The 27,369-nt window shown below is 42.6% G+C and overlaps 1 protein-coding gene across 4 annotated transcripts in view; it reads right to left on the bottom strand.

The window, feature by feature from the left end:
- Adck1 (aarF domain containing kinase 1) overlaps positions 1-27,369 on the bottom strand; it is a 117,985-nt gene that overhangs the window by 73,693 nt on the left and 16,923 nt on the right. The window lies entirely within an intron of this gene.

The following is a 27,369-nucleotide window of genomic DNA, read 5'->3' as shown; positions in this document are numbered from 1 at the left end:
TATATGGTTGACTTTTTAAGAATTTGCCAAGGGCTGGGAAGTAGCTCAGTGGCAAAATGTCTGCCTTGCATTTGCAAAGCCCTGGGTTCGAACCCCAGTTCCAAAAAAAAAAAAAAAGAAGACAAAAAAATAAATAAATAAATAAGATTAAAAAAAAAAAAAAGAATTAGCCAAGTTTTTTCCAAGGTGATTGTACCATTTTACATTCCAAGAGAATATAAGATTGCCTCTTCATCCTCCCAATACTTGGTATGTAAGATAAGTCTTTTTTCTCATTTTAGTCATTCTAATTGGTGAAATGGTATCTTATTAAGGCTTCAATTTCTATTTTCTAGTGTCTAATAACATTGAGCATCTTTTCATGCACTTATCTGCCATTTCTATATCCTCTTTGGTGAGATTTCTGTTCAAATCTTGTCCACCTTGTAATGGATTACTTGTTTTTTTTTTTATTATTGGGTTATAGGGGTTTTTACATATTCTATAAACAAGTACTTTACCAGATTTATGATTTGCAAACATCTTTCCTTTCTCTGATGACATTTGTCAGAACTAAAATGGAGTCACTTGTATCAAAACCTAATTTAAAAAATAAAGCCAGGAGCCTATGAAGGAGGTCCCTCATGCATAAATGCCTATGATAAGAACAGGCACCCTAGGGGCTAGGGATATGGCTCAGTGGTAGAGTGCTCGCTTAGCACGTGCAAGACCCTGGGTTCGATCCTCAGCACCACATAAAAATAAATAAAATAAAAGTATTGTGTCCAAATACAACTAAAAATATATATAAAAATATACACACACACACACACACACACACACACATTTATATTTAAAAAAAAAAAAAAAAACAAGCACTCTCTCTGAAGAGCTCTTATATCCACATGTCTGTGATGGAAACTTTTGCCAAGGGCTTTCCAAACTGCAGCTTGCTACATGAAGCACATGATGGACAGCAGGATGCACAAGAACACCTGCCTGAACTTTGTCTCTGCTAATGAACTAACGTCAACTCCTAAGACACGACCTTGTGCGCAATGCTGTCTTTGCTTCAAAACAAAGCATGTGCACTTCTCTCTTTTCCCACTGAAAGCTTCTTTCTGCCTTAACCTCCTTGGATATGTCTGTGGTCCCCATAAGCACACATATTCCTCTCCCACTCACAATTAAACTCAAGAATTCCTGAGAGAATCTCTGTTCATTATTTCAGTTGACTCTCTCAACAGTTTTCAAAAAGATGAAGTTTTTAATTTTTATAAAGTAAACTTTACCTCTCCTTGTTTTCTGCATCATGTTTTTGGTATTACATCTAAGAAATCTTTGCTTAACCCAAATCACAATGATTTTCTCCTGCTTTCTTCTAGAAGTTTAATAGTCTTGGGTTTCACATTTGGGGGTGTCATTTACTTGGAACCAATTTATACAGAGAGTGTGAGGCATGGATCAGAGTTCAGTTTTTTATATTGCTGAACAAATGAATCCTTCTCCATTGAACTGCCTTTGCATCTTTGTAAAAAATTAATTGTCTGTATTTAGGTGAGTCTATTTCTGGACTCTGTTCAGTTTGTCCGGATCTGATCAGTTTGTCTACCTTAACATCAATATCATATTATCTTTATTATGACAGTTTTATGATAAGTCTTAAAATCAGGCATTGTTAGTCCTCCAACTATGCTCTTCTTTTTAGTGTCATTTTCTAGTACCTTTGGCATTTCCTTATAAATTTTTTAATTAGCTTGTCAATTTCTTCAAAATGAAAAAAATCCCCCTGGAATTTTGGGGGGATGGTCATTAATTTATATAGACTTACTTATCGACAACAGACATCTTAACAATATTGAGTGTTCTGATCCATGAACATGGTATATCTCCCCCATTTATTAAGTTTTCTTCAATTTTACTCAGCAATGTTTTGATTCAGATCTATATCACTTTAGAAATTTCCCCTAAGTAAATAATCCAAGATATGGGGACGGGGTAAAGCTATGCACAAAGATGCTCATCATAGAGTTAATTTATGTGTGGAGGGGTGTGTGTGTGTGTGTGTGTGTGTGTGTGTGTGTGTATGTGTAGATGCAAACTAAAAGTGGGGAAAACGAATTAGTTATGTAAGTTATAGAACAGTCACACATGAAGTACTCGATTTAGGTGAAGAATTGATAACTTGGAAAATTTCTAAAGATAACATTAAATGTGTAAAACACTTCATTTTATTGATAGAACACTATTGATTATAACAGGAACAGGTCAATATGGAGTATATTAAAATTATAATGATTCAGATTGATGAAACTAACTTTTTCTCAAATCCCTAATTTTTATAATATAGCTATTGCCTTAATGATTTTTTATTTTTACATTGAGATATAATTCATACATCACAAAATTCATCATTTTAATGTGTATGATCTGGAGTTTTTAGGATATTCACTTTATAAAAGTGCAACTTTAAAATAAAAGTCTCTAGTCTTCATATAAATTGATCGGTACTTATTAATAAATAATAATGTTTGTGAATATTCAAGCATTATGATTTTCCTATCATCTATATTTTACTAACACCCAAATCAATAATTTCATATAATAAAGTGAGGATCATACCTAAATTACCAAATGCCTTGTCAGTCCAATGCAAGAATCAATAGTTCCTTGATTTATCATTTTCACATACTCTCTATAATCATTAGTCTATATTTGAATTGTTGATTCCCTCTACCAACACAGGATATAAATCTTGCTTGCATGGGAAACAAAATCTTGTCCATCACATGCTCTGTAATAATGGTCCTCATAGTGAATGCACAGTCCTTTACAATGGCCTTTCACACACACATCACCTCCCCAGATCCAGGAAAGAGCCTTTGAGGTAGGGTAGGTACAGTCATTTTCCCCATTACACAGATGCAGGAACTGAGGCTCAAAAAAGTCTGGGCCTTGCCAAGATGATTCAACCAGTAAACAGTAGGTCCAAGATTTCAGATTTTCAGTCATTGTCTTCTACCTTTCTACAAGACTCTGCCAACCGCCCACACTGTTTAACACCCTCCTGAGTTAGAAGAAAGGCAACCAGGTGCCCAGCACCTGCTAGGGGCCCTCTAGCCTCAGCTGTTTTCCAGCCTGGGCCACACACTGAGCCACCCTAGGCCTGGCCATGTCTGAGCTCCCTGGATCTGTTCCAGTAAGCAAACAATGACACTGAGATTAGGAACAAATCCGTGAACATACAGGGGTCTGGAAAGCAGTCGTCCTACAAACAAACTGAGATGGAAAACTGCTGGGAGAAGGAAGGGAAGGAGCCCAGCAGGCCTGAGGGCTCCAGCAAATGGACAAGGCCAGAAGATGGTGCAACCCAAGGAGGCCAGTTTAGAAAGGGACCAGACACTGGCCACAGTGGGAAAGGGGGAAAAATCTTCCATGATGGTCCCAGAAGTCCCACCTGGCATGGCGGGGCATTAAGCTGGCTCCTGCAGGACAGAAAGTCTACCTCCATCCTCTCCCCATCCACCACTTATTCAAGGCAATGGTGGGGAGGGCTCTCTGGTTGTGGAATGTGGATTATGACCAAAATGCTCCCCAGGACCACAGGCATCAACATATCCATCACCACCTCATATTTCATCACCCAAATACTGGGATTTTTTTCATCACCAAATTGCAAATTCTAGAAGTACTTCAAACCCAGAAGATTCTAGAACATTCCATAGGGAATGAAGAGAAGAAAGTGCCTCTAAAGGAAATCCTAAGAGATATTTAGAATTTGCAGAGAAAGCGAACAAGGGAAGAGTCTATGTATGTTTCCAGCAAGAATCTAAAAGGACAATGCAATAGAAAAGTAACATTTTAACCGGCAATTAACAGTGATTAAGCACAGTAGTTCTTCTGTATCTGCAGTTTTGTTTTTCGTAGTCTCAGTTACTGCAGTCAAATGTGATCCAAAAAAAAAAAAAAAATCCAAAATAAATAGTGTACACATCTTCAACTGCATGCCATTCTGAATAGGGTGCTGACATTTCACATTGTTCTGCTCTATTACACCCCGGATGTGAATCATTCCTCTGTCCATTGGATCCATGCTTTACAAACTACCCACCCACTAGTCACTTTGTAGCCATCTTGGTTATCAGATCAACTGTCACATCAGGCTTGTATTTAAATAACCCTTATTTTACTTAATAATGATTCTAAAGTAAAAGAGTAGCTATGCTACTAGCAATTCAGAGATGGAAAAAAAATCCTTAAGTTCTGTTAAGTGAAAAGGTGAAAGTTCTTGACTTAATAAGTAAAGGAAAAGAGTGCGTGCTGAGGTTGCTTAGATCTGCAATAAAGTATTTTAAGAAACACCACATTCACATAACTTTTATTACAACACATTGTTCTTTTGTTGTTAATCTTGTACTAATCAATAAACTTCATCATTGGTATATTTATACAGGAAAAAAACAGGTATCTGTAAAATCCAGTACTATCGTTAGCTTCAGGCATGAAAATTGGAAGTCCTGAATCATATCCTCCATAGGTAAGGAGGGACTACTGCACTCACTATGTGGTAGGCCCCAACCGGAATATTTTTTACATGAATTATCTAATTTAATTTCATAACCACCCTATATAGCATGAAAAACTATTAACAGCTATTTTACAGATGAAAAAGCTTTGGCCCCAAAAGGTTAAATAACCTGGACAGGGCCCATAGGTAATTAGTGGCCAGAGCTAGGATCAGAACCCAGGCAGCTGAACTCCAAGACCACAATGGTCTCTAACCGTAGTGAAATGCTCCTAAGAATATCTGCACAATTCAGGGATGAGGTGGAGCTTCGCACGTTCAAGGCCCTGGGGTTAATACCCAGGTATCCCTGTCTACCTCAGAAGAAAAGGTTTTGGCCCAGGCCTCAAGGAACCTGGATTCTAGGTCTGTCAACTACTGCCTCTACTTGTCTGGTCCTGAACAAATCATTTTGGCTTTCTGGACTTCAGCTGACTCATTTATAAACAGAGAGGTTGGACAAATCAGGAGTAGCCAGTGTGTGGCACCCATGCCTCCCCCTGGTCACCACACCCATGGCACAAATCAGACATCACTAATCAATCACCAAATGCACTCACCGAGCCCAGATGAAGACTCACTTATCACCATCCTGCATTGGGACAACCACTACTTACAGACAAGAGATGGCCGGTAAAACGTCTTTGTTTTCCCAAAGCTAAGATGGTTTCTAAGATGTATCCTGACTCTGAAAACCTATAACTCTGTAATTGGGCTTCTAAAAACAAATTTTTAATTTTAGCCCCAACTCCCAGTGGACTGTTGTCCCCGTGCCCCGGTCTTCCTGCTGCAGGATGGACACTGTGTTACACTGTGACATTATGCAGTCAGCTCCACTTTCTCTCCCACCCGCCATGAACCACACACCAGGCCAAGGCCCAATTTGAGTTAGTCAGACTGGATCCACTCTTAACATGGTCCTGGGGTCCTCTCTCCCCCTTGTTTCTATAAGGGAACCCAACTGAGGGGGGATGGAAGGCCAAAGCTGCTGACATATAGGATGAAAGGGCACAGGTTCCCCTGCACTAAACACGTGTCTGCCAAAAGGACAATACTCTCTCATGGTGGTAGCACAGGAAATTATGATCAGTGACAGGTGAGTTTCTTCACCTGTCTCTCTCTCTAGGATTAACAACTACTGTGCTGAATCACTGTTAACCACTCTAGAGTTCTTTGAAATGGGACAGATTCTAAATACAGATTCTGTTTCAGAGAGGTCCATCCTAATGGAAAGTCGCAGGAAAGAGGTACTTAGGAAGGGCAGTTGCTGGTGGCTGAGAAAACTGAATAAATAAAGCAGGCTAAACAGTTGTCAGGGTTACTTGCATTTTACTAGGGAACAGAGTTCTAGGCCAAAGGAATTACTCTCTAATGGTGGAATTACAAGCAATCAACAATGATTGAGGGAGGTATTAAGCAAAGAAGTTGTTCCAGCATCCCTGAAATCCCAACAAATGAGTTAATGTGACTGTGCTCATCCTCGGCAAACAGCAAACGGGCTGCAAATTCAAGGGATTAAAACATTATTACTGGCAACTTCTGACTCTGCCTGTCAGTGGGCAAGCCTACCCCCACACAGACAAACCCGATGCCCACGGGAGCCCAGGACACGTACTCTCTGGGCTGGAAAGCCTCCATTTAGGAACTCAGTAGCCAGAAAAGCTGAGAGAACCCTTCCCTCCATCTGCCCCTCAATCACACGCACTGAGAAGATGCATAATTAATTTGTTCTCAACAGTTGCTCTGTGGCTGACAGAGTGAGGGCATTTCTAGAATGGCAATTACAGACCAGAAAAACAAATGTAAGGCCATGAGCAGCATAAACTATCCCGACAGCCCGATTCCCTTCCTTCCCCTCTCCGGCTTGCTCAGGCCACAGGCCCGGACGTGGGACAGGAGGCTTCTTTGTTTCCTCTCTGCCTTGTGCTCTTGGGGGCTGGTGGCAAGGGACAGAAAACAAATCCCTGAGAGGTACAGGCAAGGAGGCCCCTCTCTACTTGGAAAGAGCCAGAATAGGCCCAAAGTCCAGGTGCACTGTGACGGATGAACGGGCAGAGCGTTTGGGAACAACGGACCACATGCAGGAATTAGATGAAGTCAAAGGACTCTCGTTCATTTTGTTAATTGTGATAATAATGTTATGATTACTTACAAAAATATCACTGACGTATTCTTAAATCACAGGTGAAATGCAGTGATTTCCACAACTGACTTCAAACTTCTTCCATAATAAATAAATGAAAGAAAGAATTATGGCATCACACCTAGGTCTAAGTGCCAGGTAGGAGTTCATCATATTTTCTATTCTCTGTGCTTCTTAACTACATTTGAAATTTTTCATATAGAGGTTTTGTTTTCCCAAAGACCCGACAGCAGATCCCAGCCCGCTGTTCCCAACCCTGCAACTGTGGCCCAGGAGACGCTGCGCTCGGCCCATGCCAGCCTCTCTTGACTTGTGCCACGTGCCCTGTTGTTCACTCTGCTCTGTCGCCATGGCCTCCTTTCAGGAGCCTGAACAAGCCCAGCTCACTGCCCCCCAGGACTTCTGGACTCACGGTTCCCTCTTGCCAGGACCCCGCCCCGCACGTGGAAAGGGCCACACTTGTGGTTTAAGGCTCTGCCATCACTGTGGAAGTCAGAGCACTGCTCCCGTCCCCCTAAAATGCCCACTTCCTAATCCCCGGAACCCTCAGATACGCTGCCTTTCATGACAAAGAAAATCAGGTTGCAGAAGAAATTTAGGTTGCTAACAATGAAATGACCTTGAAATAGCAAGATTATCCTGGATGGCCCAGGTAGGCCCTGGTGACCACCACGGCTCTTGTCAGCTCAAGAGAAAGGCAGAATAAGGGGACCAGAGAGATGACAGTGTGAGGACTGGGCGAGGTGCTGCTGGCTTTATAGACAGAAAGATGCTGGGTGTGGTGGCACCCACTTGTGATCCCAGCCACTCAGGAGGCTGAGGCGGGAGGATCACAAGTTCAAGACCAACCTCAGCAACTTAGCAAGCCCCTGTCTCAAAATGAAAAAAAATAAAAAAATAAAAAGGACTGGGCATATGTTTATATTTTAAAAAAAAAAAAGTACTGGGAATATAGCTCCATGGTAGAGCACCCCAGGGTCAATTCCAAGTACTATTGGGCATAAGGTGGGGTGACAGGGTAAGCCAAGCCTCTAGAACCCAGAGAAACAAAGAAATGAAATCTCCTCCAGGAACATGGCCTTGCTGACACCTTATTTTATCCCAGGAAGAATCACTTCAAACTTCTGACCTCTATAACTGTAATATAGATAATAAATGTCTATTGCTTTAAGTCATTTAATATGTGATAACTTATTACAGCAGCTATAGGAAACTAACACAGCAGCTGCCTTAAAAGTCTTAATTTTATTTTTGGACTGGTGCTTTCTCAGTGAAATCAGATGGGACAGGAGAGCAAGCGCTGGGAAGTTCAGCCCAGCTCCCAAGCAGGCCCTCCTCCTCTGTGGGTTCCTGGCTGCCCCATGCCCACACCAGGCACCCTGGCTCCCCTCAGACTCCCCACCCCACCCTGAGATCCCTGCAGCTCTCTGTGTTCTCCCACTGCCCTTCATCCCAGCAGGGCGTCTGGGTTCAAGCCTGGGAAAGATCAGGGTCACACAGGTGCCACTTGGCCTCCAACCGCATCCATGGCTAGAATTACCACAGCAAGCTCAAAAGGTAACAGGGCAGGGACTCTCACCCACCCCAATCTAGAACCCGAGCTTATCCCAGAATCTCTTAAGAGACCCCCTCTCTGTGGGTTGAGGCAGGAGGGCCACAGGAAGGGAACCCAACTTCCAGCAGAGCCACATTTTCATTTTGCACTGGACACTGGACACTCCACAGCCAGCCCCACCTCCTCCTCCAGCAGTCTCCCCCCTTTCACTTGCTGGTTCTTAGACGACTACCTTCAGATTCAACTAGAACGTTCACATCAGAGAGCCCTTCCCCAGCCCCATGTCAGCTGCTCTTGACCCCATGGCTACATTTCTCTTCTTCAGGGCGCTTAGCAAGAGCTGAAATGATCTTGTTACTTTCCTCACTGATGCACTTAAAAGCATACACTGAGCCCACTTCAGGTACCACTGTCCTAAGTGCACAGATCTGGCAGCCGGCAAAACAGACTGAGACCCTGCCCTCCTCATGCAGATGTTCTTATTGGTTCCATCAACTGTAGTCTCTTGTCCCCATAAAAATAGACCATTATAGGGCTAGGGGTGTAGCTCAGGGATAGAGTGCTTGTCTAGAACTATGAAGCTCTGGGTTCGAAATCCCCAGCACCATGCACACAAATAAAAGCTGTTATGTGCCCCGCACTCCACACAGTGGCCGGCACATGGTAGGCATTCAATAAGTAGTTGAGAATCAACTGGATATGTGAATGGTGGTTTAGATATTCCACACCGTGGCTTGGCACAGCATAGAGAAAGCCTTCTTCGTTGCATTGATGGTAGGGAGGGAATCTGTTCCCTACGAACAAAAATTGGAGAGGAAGAGAGGCCTATAGGCAAATTGGTGGGGAGAGGCTACACCCTAGTTCCCAAAGCACCTTGCCTGGAATCAGCCTCACGTATGTACTTCTGCTGTCAGACGACAGTGTATTTGTATATTTAAGTGAAGTTATTCTGCTCATTGGACATACGTCTCACATTCTACAAGGAAAAGTCTATTTTTAAAAAGTCTTGCTACACCAGGCAAGAGCTCTGAAGGTCATTTTATTCAAGGAGTGGATTTTAATTTGGTAGAAAATAGCAGGTTGGGGCCAAGACAGGGAGAAGCAGGAAATCAAGAGCAGGCTATTAGGTGAGTGCTGTTCACAAACAGGCATTGCGACCACCCTGGCACCTGCGGAGGCCTTCCATCAAGCCACTGTTCCAGCTGGCCTTTCCTCCACTCCTGCCATCCCGCGACTCCCATGGTGGAGTTGTGGCCACTGAGGCAAGAGGAACACATCTCCTCTCAGCAGGTTGTCCTCAGAAACTCTGATCTCCTGAGTACACTAAGGTCTGAGAATTTTTGAGTTCAAGATGAAGAGCCCAGCCAGGCACGGTGGCACAGGCCTGTAATTCCAGAGACTCAGGAGGCTGAGGCAGGAGGATCACGAGTTCAAAGACAACCTCAGCAAAAGCAAGGTGCTAAGCAACTTGGTGAAACCTGTCTCTAAATAAAATGCAAAATAGGGCTGGGGACGTGGCTCAGTGGTCGAGTGCCCCTGAGTCCAATCCCCAGCACACACACACACACACAAAAGATGACTAGCCCAGAGGGTTTCAGGAGAAACGGTAGAGGGCTGAGGGGATGGGCTGGCCTAGGGGAGGCCCAGGAGCCACCCAGTCCAGAGGTGTGAGTGGGGGAAACACAGTGGTCATGAGTGCAGGGGCAGGAGCCACGCCACATGGGGTTCAACTCAACTCGAGATCTGCCCCAAAAAAGTTCAACCCCAAAAAAGATCTACCCATGCCCTAACCCCTGAAACCTGCGACTGTGACCTTATTGGGAAAAAGGGCCTTTGCAGATGTCATTAAGAACTTTGAGACCATCCTGGATTAGCCAGGTGGGCCTAAAACCAATGACAAGTGTCATCAGAAAGAGAAGACGGAGGAAGACGTGGGAGAGAACAAGCCGCAAGGAATGCCTGGATCTGCCAGAAGCCGGAAGACAAAAAGGATTCTTCCACAGACCCCCCAAAATAGGGCGGCCCCAACAGTAGTTTAATTTCAGATTTCTGGCCTCCAGAATCCTTCTCTATAGGAGACTACATGTCTGCCATTGTAAGCCAATGGGGTGACTTGTCATGACAATCACAGGGAACTAATACACCCCATGGTTAGCTGTGAACTCCTGGACAAATCACTTAAATGTGCCTTGGTTTTTTCATCTGTAGAATGGGGATGACACAATGGTAGCTGACCCATAGAGTAGTTGTGAAGTTAAAGAGATAATACAGAGTCCTTGGCCCAGTGCTGTCCTCTAATTACTGTCTAGTAAATGTAAACACTTGTTCTTAGCATCAGAAGCCATCTTGGCTACTCCTCAAAACCATGACTTTCCGGGCCTCAACCCAGAATCACTAATAGTGCATCCAGCTATGGGGTCCAGGATCCTGCTCCCAGGTGACTGATGGCCTGACAGATTGAGAACCACCAGAGTGCTGTCACATTCTCACCTCTGTGCCAGACACTGAGGTTCTCCTGAATTCAGAGTTCACAATATCCTCACTAACCCATGCCAGTCGTAAGCTACCTTAACCACAAGGAAGTTCTTGCTCATGTCCACCCTGAATCCCTCATCATGTCACTTCACCTTGTTTCCCTTCACTCTCCTTCGTAGAGGTAGAAGCACCTAGTCTAGGCTGATGGGGAAACTACAGGGGTTTTTCAACAGCAAAGCAACCAGGAACAAGAAGCTCATGACAGTTAGTCTAGGACAGGCTCTGAGATGGGTAAGAGCAAGGGAAAGTCGGGTTTCTCCAGCCTCTGCCTCACTAAGTGTACTAGGTGCAGGCTAAGCTCAGGGTGCAGCACTGACTCTGGGGAGCAGAGCACTCTGCCCTCTTGCACCCCCCCCTACAGAATCTGGTGGCAGGGACAGGTGGGGAACAGCCCTATGGCAGCAGGAAGCCAGCCCCATGCATACAAGAAAAACACAGAGGTGAGGGCTACAGATACACACACACACACACACACACACACACACACACACACACACACACACACACGGAACTGGCTGAGGGCAGTATTCATGGCAATCAGGATGGAGAGACACCCAGGATGCAGCCACAGCCCCATCGCAGAAACCCAGAGGGACGTTTTGTTTCATTATAACCATGGTCTTCAGAAAGGGATCACTGCTTCAGAGCAGTAGAAGCAAATCCTGTCCTATCAGGCATCTCTGAGCCTGGACCAGTAAAGGAGATGAACAGGGGAAGCCCAGGGCAGAGAAGAGCTGGAGAGCGTGGCCAAAGTCATCAGGGGAAAAATCAAGACAAAGGTAGGTGTGAGCCCGAGCCCAGCCTGGCGCCTGCTGCGGACGGTGCAGACTTGGTTCCCAACATGCAGCTCTGAACCAGTAACAGCAAGCAAAGGGGTACAAAAGGTGACTTCAGGCAGCACCCACAACACTTATTTGCATATGCATTAGATAGCCTGAGCAAGAACTGTCAAACCTATAATTTCACAGGTATTTTGCTTGAAACAAAACCAAATAAAGGGGAAAATCAACAGAATAAAAAAAATAGAAATACCTGAAGATCTGGTGATAGAGAGTGTGTGGCTATGATAATAAATTCAAGACAGTGCTTCTTCATGCTCATGTAGGAAGAAGGCTGGAGTCAGGGAAATACCACCCAGGGGCTAAAATTATATAGGTCAGGTATTATTTCTAAAATTGGGCAGCAAATGCAAGGGTGATCACTGAATTACTATTTATACATTTTTCTTAGGTATAAAGAATACAGGTGGATAAAGAAAATGTGGTACATATACACAATGGAATATTACTTGGTCTTAAAGAAGAATGAAATTATGGCATGTGCAGGTAAATGAATGGAAATAGAGAATATCATGCCAACTGAGATAAGCCAATCCCCCAAAAAACAAAAGCCAATTGTTTTCTCTGATAAGTAGATCTGATCCATCGTGGGGTGGGGTGATAGGGAAGAATGAAGGATCTTTGGTTTGTGAAGAGGAGATTCAGGGGAGGAATGGGGTTGTGGGGATGGGAAAGTCAGTAGGAAGAGACAGACATTATTACCCTGTATACATGTATGATTACACTAGTGGAGCGACTCTGAACCACATATAGTCAGAGGAATGAGAAGTTGTGCTCCATTTGTGCACAATCTGTCAAAATGCATTCTACTGTAAAATAAATAAATAAATGATTTTTTAAAATGAAAAAAAAAGAATACAAGTATGCACAGGTATGGCATCTTAAAAATACAGGGTATATGGAGATCTGCAAAACATGATGCTGTTATGAGCCACAGTCCCTAGGCTAACAAGTCTAGATCAAACAAGAGGATAACTGGCCTCTCCTTGGTTATGTGGGACCTTCAGAGAAGCCACCACAGTGAGCCCAACCTCCAGTCACCACACATTTTCCCCTGGGATGACCACTGCTGCTGGCAGTGGGCCCCACCAAGACCACACAAGGCCCCATGACCGGCACTACAGAACTCTCCCAGAATCAGAAAGGCCACTGCAGAGAATTGCACAGGTTTGCAAGGCTCAGAAAGGTTTGGGTATCCAGGAAGCCAAAACAGAGGTGCTGGACTCGACTCACAGACTGCCTCTCTCATCCCAGAAGCCTGATCCTTAGGGGACCCCACGAGAGCACATTCAATGCAGCTCAGGCCCCTGCAGAAATTATCACAAACTCTGAGGAAGCCAGTGGCCCACATGACAAGGGCTCGAGTCCCCTCCTCCTCTGTGCAGAACACTCTCAGGCAAGCATCCCATGATGACAAACGACAGCAGCAAGATGAGAGGCACAGCGTGTGAAAACCCACTGAAAGTTGTTTCCTCCGAGGGACAATGCACATGCAGAAGAACCACGGCCAGAGGGGGCCACCCTGGGACGCACCCCACCACCCCAAGCAGGGCTCCCACTCACGTTCCTACTGGCCGGGAGATAGTTACTATCGGGTCCAAAGCTGTGACTCCAGACAGAGACCAGAGCTGTCACCAAGACAAATCTGTCCTTCAGAGGCTGGCCGCGCCATGCCTGCTTCCCAGCCCGCAGCCCGGACTGCGGGCGACTTGAGGGCAGATGACAAGTCTTATTTCCCTTTGCCCCTTCTGAAGCCCACACGCAGCACCTGGCACACAGCACCTGGCACACAGCAGGCTCCGTTCAAGCTGGCTGAGGCAACAGATGATAGAAGAAGAAGAATGAAGCAAAGTCCTAGATTCGACAGGACAGTTCCCAGGTTCAGAGACGATTCCTAAAGAACCAGTTCCTTTTTGCAGAACAAGATCCTTACATGCGAGACAAACAGCTGTGACTCAGCACTAATCCATCCGGCTGAAACAACAGGTCAGCCCTTCTGATCCTACGGAGGTAAATGCCAACCGAGCCTTCATAGGTAGTGGCCACAGGTTTGAAACGGGGCTTGGGAGAGACAGTAAGGACCCACCCGTTGCATTGGTCACCCGGCAAAGGGAAACGAACTGTCGCCATTTGCAAGAGATACCACCATGGCAGACAACTGACGTCATCAGACTGCGGCGGAGGAGATAACTTCATTGAAACCGGCGGCTACAGGTGTGTAATTCACTAGCCTTCCCTCTCCACACATCGGGGAAACCTTAAGGGCCAATCTCAGCTCTCCTGTAAGGGCCTCTCCCAGCTCTCCCGTGAGCACGGTAGCAACACCGAGGGAATTAGAGGCGGCGCGGGACTACCGCTCCCACCAGTGCTGACAGCTGAGGTCTCTTGCACCAGCTACCGGGGGTGTGGCTACCGGAGGGGCAGTAAAATTCGCTGAGGATTCTCAGCCCCAAGCTCTACAAACTTAGGGACTGAGGGATTGGCAAACTGGAAGAGTGTGCCCAGTCATTCATGACAACAGGGCTCCCGGGAGCAGCAGACCTGGCGTGTACCCAGTATTGTGGTGAGCGGCACCCGTGAGAGGGACCTGGCTAGAGGAAAAGTGGGGAAGTGACTAGACACAAGAGGACGCCCTAGTCACCCAGGATTGGAGACTCGCCCAGTCTGGGAGGAGGAGCTGCTGCACAGTGATTGGTTTCCGCGTATTGATAGGAGAAACTTGGCCTGGTGGTCACAGCGCTACCTACTGGAAGAGAAGTTAATCAAACTCTAAGACTGCATTTATTAGTTTTTTTTTTTTTTAATTTTGATTTCGGGTTTTCTTTCATTTTCATTTTTCTTTCTTGTTTTTTTAATTTTTTTTTCAAATTTTTTTAAATTTTTTTTCTTCCAATTTTAATTTTAATTTTTTTTATTATTTAAAAAATTTTTTTTCTTTTTTTATTTCCTATTTTTTTCTTCTTTTGTCTTTTCATTTCTTTTCAATTATCTTATCCCCCCTTCCTTGAATTCTACCTGCTTACTCTCATTCTCTTTAGTGACTTTTTCCCTTCCCTTCTAATACCTTTCCTCCCAAGCATCAAATAAATTTATAGGAGTAAACAGTAACTCAGCAGTCAAACAGAACAAGAAGTAACATGAGCAGCTTCAAAAAGCAAGGAAGAAAAGGAGTACAAACAATGCAGGACAGCCTAAATATTCAGGAGGACCTAGAGTCATCAGAAAAATGGTCATATAAAGAACTCAAGGAACACCTTAGACAGATGGAATGGAACCTTAAAGAGGATACGAGATAGCAAATTCAAGCAGCGAAAGAACACATTGAGAATGTATTACACAAACAGATAAAAGAAGAAGTTAAGCACCTTTATCAGGAGACAGAGATTATAAAAAAGAATCAAACCATAATCTTAGAAATGAAGGAAAGTATAAACCAAATTAAAAACTCAATTGAGAATATCACTAACAGAGTGGAGCAAGTAGAAGCCAGAACGTCAGATAATGAAGACAAAATATTTCATCTTGAAAAGAGTCTAGGCAACTCAGAAAGGCTGGTAAAAAATCACGAGAAAAACATCCAAGAGTTATGGGATAACATAAAAAAACCAAACTTACGAGTCATCGGGATAAAAGAAGGTACAGAGATTCAAACCAAGGGAATGAGTAACCTGCTGAATGAAATAATTACAGAAAACTTTCCAGAAATAAAAAAGGAAACAGATATACAAATTGAAGATGCATACAGGACACCGAGCACACAAAACCACAGTAGACCAACGCCAAGACACATTGTTATGAAGATATCCAATATACAGAACAAAGAGAAAATATTAAAAGCTACAAGAGAAAGGAGACAGATTACATTCAGGGGTAAACCAATAAGGTTAACAACGGATTTTTCATCACAGACACTGAAAGCAAGAAGGTCATGGAACAATGTATTTCAAACACTGAAAGACAATGGATGCCAACCAAGAATTCTGTATCCAGCAAAATTAAGCTTCAGGTATGACAACGAAATAAAAATCTTTCATGATAAACAAAAGTTAAAAGAATTTGCAGCCAGAAAACCAGCATTGCAAAGCATTTTGAGCAAAACACTACACGAGGAAGAAATGAAAAACAATAACCAAAACCATCAGAGGGAAGTGCCTCGGTAAAGACAGAGGGCGAGGGGAAAAATAATCATGGAGAAACAAACTATATTTTTTTTAAAAAAAGGATAAATAATCAAACATGGATGGAAGTACAAACCATATATCAAAAGTAACTCTAAATGTTAATGGCTTAAACTCTCCAATAAAGTGACATAGGCTGATATCATGGATTAAAAAAACAAATCCAACAATATGCTGCATCCAGGAGACATATCTGATTGGAAAAGACATACACAGGCTGAAGGTGAAAGGATGGGAAAAAATATACCACGCACACGGTCCTCGTAAGCAAGCAGGGGTGGCCATCCTCATATCGAATAAAATCGACTTCAAGACTAAGTTAATCAAAAGGGATAAAGAAGGACATTATATACTGTTAAAAGGAACCATTCACCAACAAGACATAACAATTATCAATATTTATGCACCAAATAATGGCGCTGCGACATTCATAAAACAAATTCTCCTCAAGTTCAAGAATCAAACAGACCACAACACAATAATTATGGGTGACTTCAACACACCTCTCTCACCATTGGACAGATCCTCCAAACAAAAGTTGAATAAGGAAACTATAGAACTCAATACCACAATCAATAACCTAGACTTAACTGACATATATAGAATATATCAACCATCATCAAGTGGATATACTTTTTTCTCAGCAGCACATGGATCCTTCTCAAAAATAGACCATATATTATGCCACACGGCAACCCTCAGTAAATATAAAGGGGTGGAGATAATACCATGCATTTTATCTGATCATAATGGAATGAAACTGGAAATCAATGATAAAAGAAGGAAGGAAAAATCCTACATCACATGGAAAATGAACAATATGTTACTGAATGATCAATGGGTTACAGAAGACATAAAGGAGGAAATCAAAAAATTCTTAGAGATAAATGAAAATACAGACACAACATATCGGAATCTATGGGACACAATGAAAGCAGTTTTAAGAGGAAAATTCATCGCCTGGTGGTCATTCCTCAAAAAAAGAAAAAACCAACAAATAAATAAGCTCACACTTCATCTCAAAGCCCTAGAAAAGGAAGAGCAAAACAACAGCAAATGCAGCAGAAGGCAAGAAATAATTAAAATCAGAGCAGAAATTAATGAAATTGAAACAAAAGAAACTATTGAAAAAATTAACAAAACTAAAAGTTGGTTCTTTGAAAAAATAAATAAGATCGACAGACCCTTAGCCATGCTAACAAAGAGAAGAAGAGAGAGAACTCAAATTACTAACATACGGGATGAAAAAGGCAATATCACAACAGATGCTACAGAAATACAGAAGACAATTAGAAATTATTTTGAAAACCTATATTCCAATAAAATAGAAGATAGTGAAGACATCGATAAATTTCTTAAGTCATATGATTTGCCCAGACTGAGTCAGGAGGATACACACAATTTGAACAGACCAATATCAATGGATGAAATTGAAGAAGCCATCAAAAGACTACCAACCAAGAAAAGCCCAGGACCGGATGGGTATACAGCGGAGTTTTACAAAACCTTTAAAGAAGAATTAATACCAATACTTTTCAAGTTATTTCAGGAAATAGAAAAAGAGGGAGCTCTTCCAAATTCATTCTATGAGGCCAACATCACCCTGATTCCGAAACCAGACAAAGACACCTCAAAGAAAGAAAACTACAGACCAATATCTCTAATGAACCTAGATGCAAAAATCCTCAATAAAATTCTGGCGAATCGAATACAAAAACACATCAAAAAAAATTGTGCACCATGATCAAGTAGGATTCATCCCTGGTATGCAAGGCTGGTTCAATATACGGAAATCAATAAATGTTATTCACCACATCAATAGACTTAAAGATAAGAACCATATGATCATCTCAATAGACGCAGAAAAAGCATTCGACAAAGTACAGCATCCCTTTATGTTCAAAACACTTGAAAAACTAGGGATAACAGGAACGTACCTTGACATTGTAAAAGCTATCTATGCTAAGCCTCAGGCTAGCATCATTCTGAATGGACAAAAATTGAAGGCATTCCCTCTAAAATCTGGAACAAGACAGGGATGCCCTCTATCACCACTTCTATTCAATATAGTTCTCGAAACACTGGCCAGAGCAATTAGACAGACGAAAGAAATTAAAGGCATAAAAATAGGAAAAGAAGAACTTAAATTATCACTATTTTCAGATGACATGATTCTATACTTAGAAGACCCAAAAGGGTCTACAAAGAAACTACTAGAACTAATAAATGAATTCAGCAAAGTGGCAGGATATAAAATCAACACGCATAAATCAAAGGCATTTCTGTATATCAGCGACAAAACTTCTGAAACAGAAATGAGGAAAAACACTCCATTCACAATATCCTCCAAAAAAATAAAATACTTGGGAATCAACCTAACAAAAGAGGTGAAAGATTTATACAATGAAAACTACAGAACCCTAAAAAGAGAAGTAGAAGAAGATCTTAGAAGATGGAAAAATATACCCTGTTCATGGATAGGCAGAACTAACATTATCAAAATGGCGATATTACCAAAAGTTCTCTATAGGTTTAATGCAATGCCAATCAAAATCCCAATGGCATTTCTTGCAGAAATAGATAAAGCAATCATGAAATTCATATGGAAAAATAAAAGACCCAGAATAGCAAAAGCAATTTTAAGCAGGAAGTGTGAATCAGGCGGTATAGCGATACCAGATTTCAAACTATATTACAGAGCAATAGTGACAAAAACAGCATGGTACTGGTACCAAAACAGGCGAGTGGACCAATGGTATAGAATAGAGGACACAGAGACTAATCCACAAAGTTACAACTATCTTATATTTGATAAAGGGGCTAAAAGCATGCAATGGAGGAAGGATAGCATCTTCAACAAATGGTGTTGGGAAAACTGGAAATCCATATGCAAAAAAATAAAACTGAATCTCTTCCTCTCGCCATGCACAAAAGTTAACTCTAAATGGATCAAGGAGCTTGATATCAAATCAGAGACTCTGCATCTGATAGAAGAAAAAGTTGGCTCCGATCTACATATTGTGGGGTCGGGCTCCAAATTCCTTAATAGAACGCCCGTAGCCCAAGAGTTAATGACACGAATAAACAAATGGGACCTACTTAAACTAAAAAGTTTTTTCTCAGCAAGAGAAACAGTAAAAGAGGTAAATAGAGAGCCTACATCCTGGGAACAAATTTTTACCCCTCACACCTCAGACAGAGCCCTAATATCCAGAATGTACAAAGAACTCAAAAAATTAAACAATAAGATAACAAATAATCCAATCAACAAATGGGCCAAGGACCTGAACAGACACTTCTCAGAGGAGGACATACAATCAATCCACAAGCACATGAGAAAATGCTCAACATCTCTAGCAATCAGAGAAATGCAAATCAAAACCACCCTAAGATACCATTTCACTCCTGTAAGATTGGCAGCCATTATGAAGTCAAACAACAATAAGTGTTGGCGAGGATGTGGGGAAAAGGGCACACTTGTTCACTGCTGGTGGGACTGCAAAATGGTGAGGCCAATTTGGAAAGCAGTATGGAGATTCCTGGGAAAGCTGGGAATGGATCCACCATTTGACCCAGCTATTGCCCTTCTTGGACTATTCCCTGAGGACCTTAAAAGAGCACACTATACGGATACGGCCACATCAATGATTATAGCAGCACAATTCACAATAGCTAGACTGTGGAACCAACCTAGATGCCCTTCAATAGATGAGTGGATAAAAAAATTGTGGCAGCTATACACAATGGAGTATTATGCAGCACTAAGAAACGACAAAATCATAGAATTTGCAGGGAAATGGATGGCATTAGAGCAGATTATGCTAAGTGAAGCTAGCCAAGCCCTAAAAAACAAATGTCAAATGTCTTCTTTGATATAAAGAGAGCCACTAAGAATAGAACAGGAAGGAAGAGCATGAGGAAAAGACTAACAGTAAACTAAGACGAATGGGGGGAGAGAAAGGAAGAGAGAAGGGAAAACATATGGAAATGGTAGGAGACCTTCAGTGATACACAAAATAATAAGAGGTTATGAGGGGCAAGGGGGTGGGGGGAAAAAAAGGGGAGAGAATTGAACAACAGCAGAGGAGGTAGAGAGGGAAGATGGGAGGGGAGGGGAGGGGAGGGGGGATAGTAGGGGATAGGAAAGGTAGCAGAATACAACAGTCACTAATATGCCATTATGTAAAAATGTGAGTATGTAACAGAAGTGAGTCTGTATTATGTATTTGGGGAGTTCAAAACCCAATTGAGTCGATTGTATGAAAGATGATATGTCTTGAGCTCTGTAATGTTTTGAACAACCAATAAAAAAAAAAAAGAAGAAAAAAAAAAAGAATCAACAAATGGGACTTACTTAAACTAAAAAGTTTTTTCTCAGCAAGAGAAACAATAAGAGAGGTAAATAGGGAGCCTACATCCTGGGAACAAATTTTTACTCCTCACACTTCAGATAGAGCCCTAATATCCAGAGTATACAAAGAACTCAAAAAATTAGATAATAAGATAACAAATAACCCAATCAACAAATGGGCCAAGGATCTGAACAGACACTTCTCAGAGGAGGATATACAATCAATCAACAAGTACATGAAAAAATGCTCACCATCTCTAGCAGTCAGAGAAATGCAAATCAAAACCACCCTAAGATACCATCTCACTCCAGTAAGATTGGCAGCCACTATGAAGTCAAACAACAACAAGTGCTGGCGAGGATGTGGAGAAAAGGGTACTCTTGTACATTGCTGCTGGGACTGCAAATTGGTGCGGCCAATTTGGAAAGCAGTTTGGAGATTCCTGGGAAAACTGGGAATGGAACCACCATTTGACCCTGCTATTGCCCTTCTCGGACTATTCCCTGAAGACCTTAAAAGAGCATGCTACAGGGATGCTGCCATATCGATGTTCATAGCAGCACAATTCACAATAGCTAGACTGTGGAACCAACCCAGATGCCCTTCAATAGATGAATGGATAAAAAAAAAAGTGGCATCTATTCACAATGGAGTACTATGCAGCAATAAAAAATGACAAAATCATAGAATTTGCAGGGAAATGGATGGCACTAGAGCAGATTATGCTTAGTGAACCTAGTCAATCCCTAAAAAACAAATACCAAATGTCTTCTTTGATATAATGAGAGCAACTATGAACAGAGCAAGGAGGAAGAGCAGGAAGAAAAGACTAACATTAAACAGAGTCATGAGATGGGAGGGAAAGGAAGAGTAAAGGGAAATTGTATGGAAATGAAGGGAGACCCTCATTGCTATACAAAATTACATATAAGAGGTTGTGAGGGGAATGGGAAAATAAACAAGGAGAGTAATGAATTACAGTAGATGGGGTAGAGAGAAGATGGGAGGGGAGGGGAGGGGGGATAGTAGGGGATAGGAAAGGTAGCAGAATACAACAATTACTAATTGGGCATTATGTAAAATTGTGGATGTGTAACCAATGTGATTCTGCAATCTGCATTTGGGGTAAAATTGGGAGTTCATAACCCACTTCAATCTAATGTATGAAATATGATATGTCAAGAGCTTTGTAATGTTGTGAGCAACCAATAAAAAAAATAAAAAAATTTAAAAAAAAAAAAAAAGATCCTTACAGGCTTTTTTTTTGGGGGGGGGAGGGGCAGAGGCAGGGTTTGAGGGGTACTCAGAATTGGACCCAGGGGTACTTTACCACTGAGCTACACCTCCCAATCCTTTCCATTTCTTATTTTGAAACAGATTCTCACTAAATTGCCCAGACGGGCCTCAAACTTGCCTTCCTTCCACCTCAGCCTCCCGAGTAGCTGGGATCAGAGGTGAGCACAGCCATGCCCAGCTAAAACTGTTTTTCTAATTACCATACCTTCACTGGGGGATAGGAGAGTTATTGTTAAAGCTGGTGGTTGTTTCATAGCTGAAAAGTTGAAGTCCTTTCTTGAAACAAAGAGCTGGGCTCTACCAGTTCCTTAGGAGGAGCTACAAGTCCCTCTATTGGGGAATATAAATGCGAAATGCTTGTTGAACTAACTATTCGGCTGAATAATTAAATGAGGAAAGGAATTTCCAGAAGGAAGCTCTAGAGTCTTCTTTCCTCCTCACCTCTGCTTCCCAAGGCCACCACAGGCAGCAGCCCAGCACCCTGGCCTCCACTTTCTACCTGACCTGGTGCTTTTCCCCAGGTTGTAAGCAGATACACAAGGAGATGGCCGAGCAGAAAGTGCAAAGAACAGGAGACTGGGCAAGACCTGAATGTTAAAAATCAAGCATGGGATAAGAGGGGCGGCTACAGAAATCGCAAGCCCTCCCTGGAACTCCAGTTCCACGCCTGTGCATTAAAGCACCAGCTAGCGGATGCCCATGAGATCTTTCTCAAGTTCAAAGGAGCCACTGCAGACAGAGTCAGCACCACCCCTCAGCCCTTCCTCTCCTTCTCTGACCCATATCCTAGGGTCAGAAATGGAGTTCCTTTTGCCCCCACACACCCTACCATATCCCATGGTTCCAAAGGTTGACAGCATCTGACCCCTCCCCCTAAGTGCACATTTCACTAATGCCAAAATGAATGCCTCCTACTCAAACCCAAAATTGTACACTGCAACCAAGGTCAAGGATAAAATTTAGTAGAATCTGATGCGCACGAAAGGTTCTTACCCAAACCTGAGGTTACTTCCCCCTCACCAGGGCTGCCGGTGAACCCCCTGTCCCAAATGTTATGAAAGCATGTGGAGAGAGTCCCTTTGGGGACCTGGTGTTGCTGATCTCTCTCTCTCTCTCTCTCTCTCTCTCTCTCTCTCTCATCCCTCCCTACTCTTTGTGGGAGGGGGCACAATCTATTGGTTTTTGCTGAGTTGGGAGAAGAAACAGATCCCACTTTGGTATCTGCTTAACCACAGAGCTCTGGCGTTCAGTTCTCCCCTGTCCTAAGAGGCTACCGCCATCTGAGAGCCTTGTCCAGCCACACCCTGTGCCTACTAAGAAAGTCTGTCAAGTTTGGGGGTGAAGTTCAGCAAGCCCACTTGATCCGGACCCAGACCACAAGCTCCGGACGAGGCACTGATCAGTAATAAAGTTGACATTCTGACCTCCACTTGCCAGCATTCTGTATCTGCTGGGTTCTGCTTCTCAAGCAAGGCGGGGGGGGGGGGGGGGGGGAAGGGGGTATTGAACCATTACCTCCTCAAGTTCAAAGGTGAAGTACTGTAGTAACCAACAAGACGCACACACGTAACCCTGACCTGAAGCAGCTCACCACAGGGACCCAGTGGTGGCCTACTTGGTAACAAGAATTTGAGTTCAGCCAAAGGCTTCACAGTCACAGTGTAGTCAAAGACCCCTTTGGTTGAGGAAGGAAATGGCATTCATTATCAGTCTCCATTCATTACCCCACCCTCCTCTTCCTCCTCCTTCTTCTTCTCTCTTCTCTCTCTCTTTCCCCCTTCCTCTTTTCCCCACCCCCATGGTCCGACATACAGTACAAGCTAAAAAACTATTCAATAATTGATACTTTTAAGCATCCTCACTCACTGAAAACTTAATAAAACTGTACTTGAGAATTTTCCATGATTCCCTCCCCTCTGTGCTACGAAGCCCAGCCTCAAGTTCCTCCATGAGCGGGACCTAATTCTACTTGTCAATATGCCCCCTCACTCACCCACACCAGTCCTCAGGAACACTGAAATAATCTCTGTTCATTGTGGACAATCCCCAAAGTCTTCCCATCGACGTCAGCCAAAATCACTTTGTCCTCCATGCTACGTGTTTCAATCACCCCCTCCTTTCCAAACTCCCCTTTAACGTCACCTTAATTTGCCCATCCTCACCCTTTTTAAGTCACTCTCTATCCCTGTATGCCTCAGGGGTCTTGGCCATCCCAGGGTATACCCGAGTTACACGAATGAGTCAATATTTTATAGATAAATAAGATGCCGGTTTCTCACTGTCAAAGAAAGAAGTAACATAGAAGGAAAGAGAGAAAGCTAACGAGGACTCTGTGGCGTTGATTAGAATTGGAGATGTAAGTATGAACTCGGGGCTTTTTAATAGAAAGACGGATACCCGTGTATGTGTGAGTTCACACACGTGCATGGAGATCCTCACTCTGGTTCCAGGAAGAGCCTGAAATGGCATCCTGGCAGCAACGAGCATCCCTAGCCTCCGTGTTTGGGTTTCTAATTCCCATTCTCCAATAACAGGTACCAGGGCTCCTTGGAAACATGACTGATTCCAAGGCTGAGGCAAGGAAAATACAAGACGAGCCTGGCACACCCTGTGATTCCGGAAAGTGATACAGTGCTCACCACACCATGGAGCACACCAAAAGGACATAGAAGTCAACCTAAGGAGCTCCCAATGACCAAAGTTGGAACCACCTGAGCAACAAAATAAACAACTGTTTTGGATATAAAGGGTAAGGATTCTTTGGATTATATCTGGGATATACAACCTATGGAATATGAAAAATACCCATGAGTTCATCCAGATAAAAATATTTAAATAACTGGGGAAAAAGGAAAGCTCTTTCTTATAGAAGAATTTTTCCAATGAATAAATGGGAGAAATAGAAAAACATTAATTTGTCCATTAAATGATAAGGAGCCACCAAGGCAACCCTATGTTTCTGGATCTCATCTCCAGAGTAAATGATCCACAATGTCTGAGTCAATAAGTTGTCTCCTCTCCATTTTTAGAAACTCAGATGGAGCAAAGGTCACTGCCACTATTTTGTAATTAAGGAAGCAGAGGTGCTCGACCATGACCTAGGAGCTAAAGGACCCAGCTCGAGGTCCAAAATGGTTCAGACACAACCCTGAATTTTATTTCTTCTCTTGAGTTACTGGTTCTTCTGTGATCTATCAAAATTCTAATCATGTTTCAAGATCCAGCATACTTCTCCAAGAGTCCCCAGAGTTATTGGAACTCATTTGTTTGCATTTAACGGTAAACCCAAACTACCTTAATCAAAAAAATAAGAAATTCCTGGCAGATACAACTGTAGGGGATAGTGGTAGTCCAGCTTCAGGTTCAGGAAGATCTAGGGACTCAACTGTCTTTGAAATACCAGCTCCATTCATAGATGGGCTTTCCCTTCATAGTGACAAGACTGTCAGCAGCTCTAAGCCTACATTCTATACTTTCAATTAACCCCACAGAAAAGAGAGAGATGGTATTCTTTAAAAAAAAAAAAAAAGTCTTAGACCTGATGTTCACTGGCCAAAACTGGCTCAAATGCCAACTTGCATCAATTTCTAGAGCCCAGCAGAATGAAATCTACCAATTAATTAACTGCCTAACAAGAGTGAGGTGAATCCTACTGAAATGTGATATAGTGTACATGAGAGAGGCTGATTCTCCAAAGGAAGTTCTGGATGCTGTTCCCCACAATAAGAATGGATCCTCACCTGCAAAATTTAAAAATGTCCACTCCATTTCAACTCCTTGGTCAGAATCAACTCTATCCTGCAACCTCCCATTCTCTGCCTGGACATCTACACCGGCAATGACCTCCTTCTGCTTTATGGATGGATCAGGTCCCACAAGTCAGTTTATGAGCATCCTGGGCATTAGAAATCTAGTTCTCCAAAGCACCTGAGCCCCTTTTCTAACCCCCAGGGGGTTAGTAAAGTGCCACAGTGCCCCTAGAACCTACTTCTTCACGTAGGCTCCCCACCCTCCTAGTGCAGAGCTACATCAGCGAGAGCCCAATCCGCCAATGCCAACCTTGAAAGTGCTTCTCAAAGTCACTGCCTGTCTCTGTGACAAACCCTGGAACTTGGAGATGCTTGACAGGTGAGATAATTATGTTTTATCTTTTGCTCATTCTTTTATCAGCCATGATGAGAATGGATAAGCATCCCAATGGAAGAAAACACTCCCACAGTATCTACTCCTGCTCTTTTTTATGCCAGCCAGTTTCCCCTTCCCAGGCACAACTCCTGCACACCAGCCTATACCCTGTTATCTGGTGTATCCAGCCACCACGTGCTGCCCTCTTGTCAAATGCCAGGCTCCACTTTCCTTACCACATCCCCAAGCTGTCAATTTCTCCAGGAGCTGTGGCACCACTGTCTTTCAGGTGACCTACACACTGACAGCCAACTGTCTTCACAACAGTCAGCACTGCCCTCTCTGCACAGTCTCCAAGGCAGAGACCTGGCCTGGGTCTTGGCCGGGACCTCTCTGCAGAATGTCATTCTGGTGTGTTCCAAGGTTAGATGGAGAAAAGAGATAGGAAAGAGCAGAGGGCATTAAGTCTCAAAGGCAGGAGCTCCTAAGTGCTCCAATAAAACCAACAGTTGGAGCTGGGGTTATAGCTCAGTAGTAGAGCACTTGCCTAGCATGCATGAGGCATAGGTTCGATCCCCAGCACCACATAAAAAGTATATAAACAGTCAACCAATTCATGATGCTTAAAAAAAAATAACAGTTCATTCATTGATTTGTTTTATACCTTTTACTGAGAACCAGCTGTGTCCAGGGTACTCACGAGTAATGCAGACCTGGAGATACAGCACAAGAGTCTCTGTCCACAGAGTACCCTCTGAGACATAAGACTTGTTTTCATATTGGCTTTACATTTTGCAAGGACTGTCTCAAGCATTATCTACATAATCCTCAGTAAGTGGTATAAGGATCTCTAGTTTAGACACAAGGGAAAGGGCCATTCCAAAAGGCTAGATGACCCTCCCAAAGCCACAGAAAACTCAGGTGTTCTGACTACAAACCTTTTACTCTCTCTGGAGCTTCTCCAAAGGCAAGGAACTAGCAGGGCATAACCTGACATTGAACCAGACATTAAATTGACTCAGTCCTAAGCATCATTGCTAAAGATAGAACATACAAAAGAAAAGGCCCAAAACTTCACCAAAGGAACCAACAATCTAAAGAGAGAGAACGACATGTAACCAACTATCATCTGTGGCAGGAATAAAGATAGAGTGATTATATGAAAATAGGAAGATATCTCTAGAAAGACACTCAAGAAGTAATGATTGCCTCCAGACAGGAAAATTGGGTACCTGAAGAACCAGGGTAGAAGGGTCATTTTGTCTGTTTCAAATATTGTGTATTTTGAATTGTGTGCCATTTATATGTACCTCCCATTAAACAACACTTTGAGCATACAATCGGCCAAATCTTGAATACAGAAAATTCTACATGATAAATTATCTAACTTCTTCAATAAGCAAATAGCTAAATATAAAAAAATAAATAAATAAGGGAGGGAGAAGAAATGTTATAGACTTTAAAAGATTTAGGAAATGCCAACCAAATGCAAAACATGTACCTTGTATGGATCCAGACTGAAACAAAAAATTTACTCTATTTTATGTATAACTAAAAAGAAAAAATTAAATTTAAAAAAATAGGTATTTGGGGGACAAGGGAGTTTTGAACATGAACTAGCTGTTAGAGGCTATTAAAGAATTGTTAATCTTGTTAGGTATGATCACAGTATTGTGATTATGTTTTTAAAGGTTCTTATCTATTAGAGATGCATACTGAAGCATTTACAGATGAAACAGTATAATTTCTCAAGCTGGATCACGGTTCCACAGGAGGTTATTATACTATTTTCTCTTCTCTTGT

Source organism: Ictidomys tridecemlineatus, chromosome 5, assembly GCF_052094955.1.
Source record: "Ictidomys tridecemlineatus isolate mIctTri1 chromosome 5, mIctTri1.hap1, whole genome shotgun sequence".
NCBI classification, from domain to species: domain Eukaryota; kingdom Metazoa; phylum Chordata; class Mammalia; order Rodentia; family Sciuridae; genus Ictidomys; species Ictidomys tridecemlineatus.
This window is presented reverse-complemented; position numbering and strand designations above follow the sequence as displayed.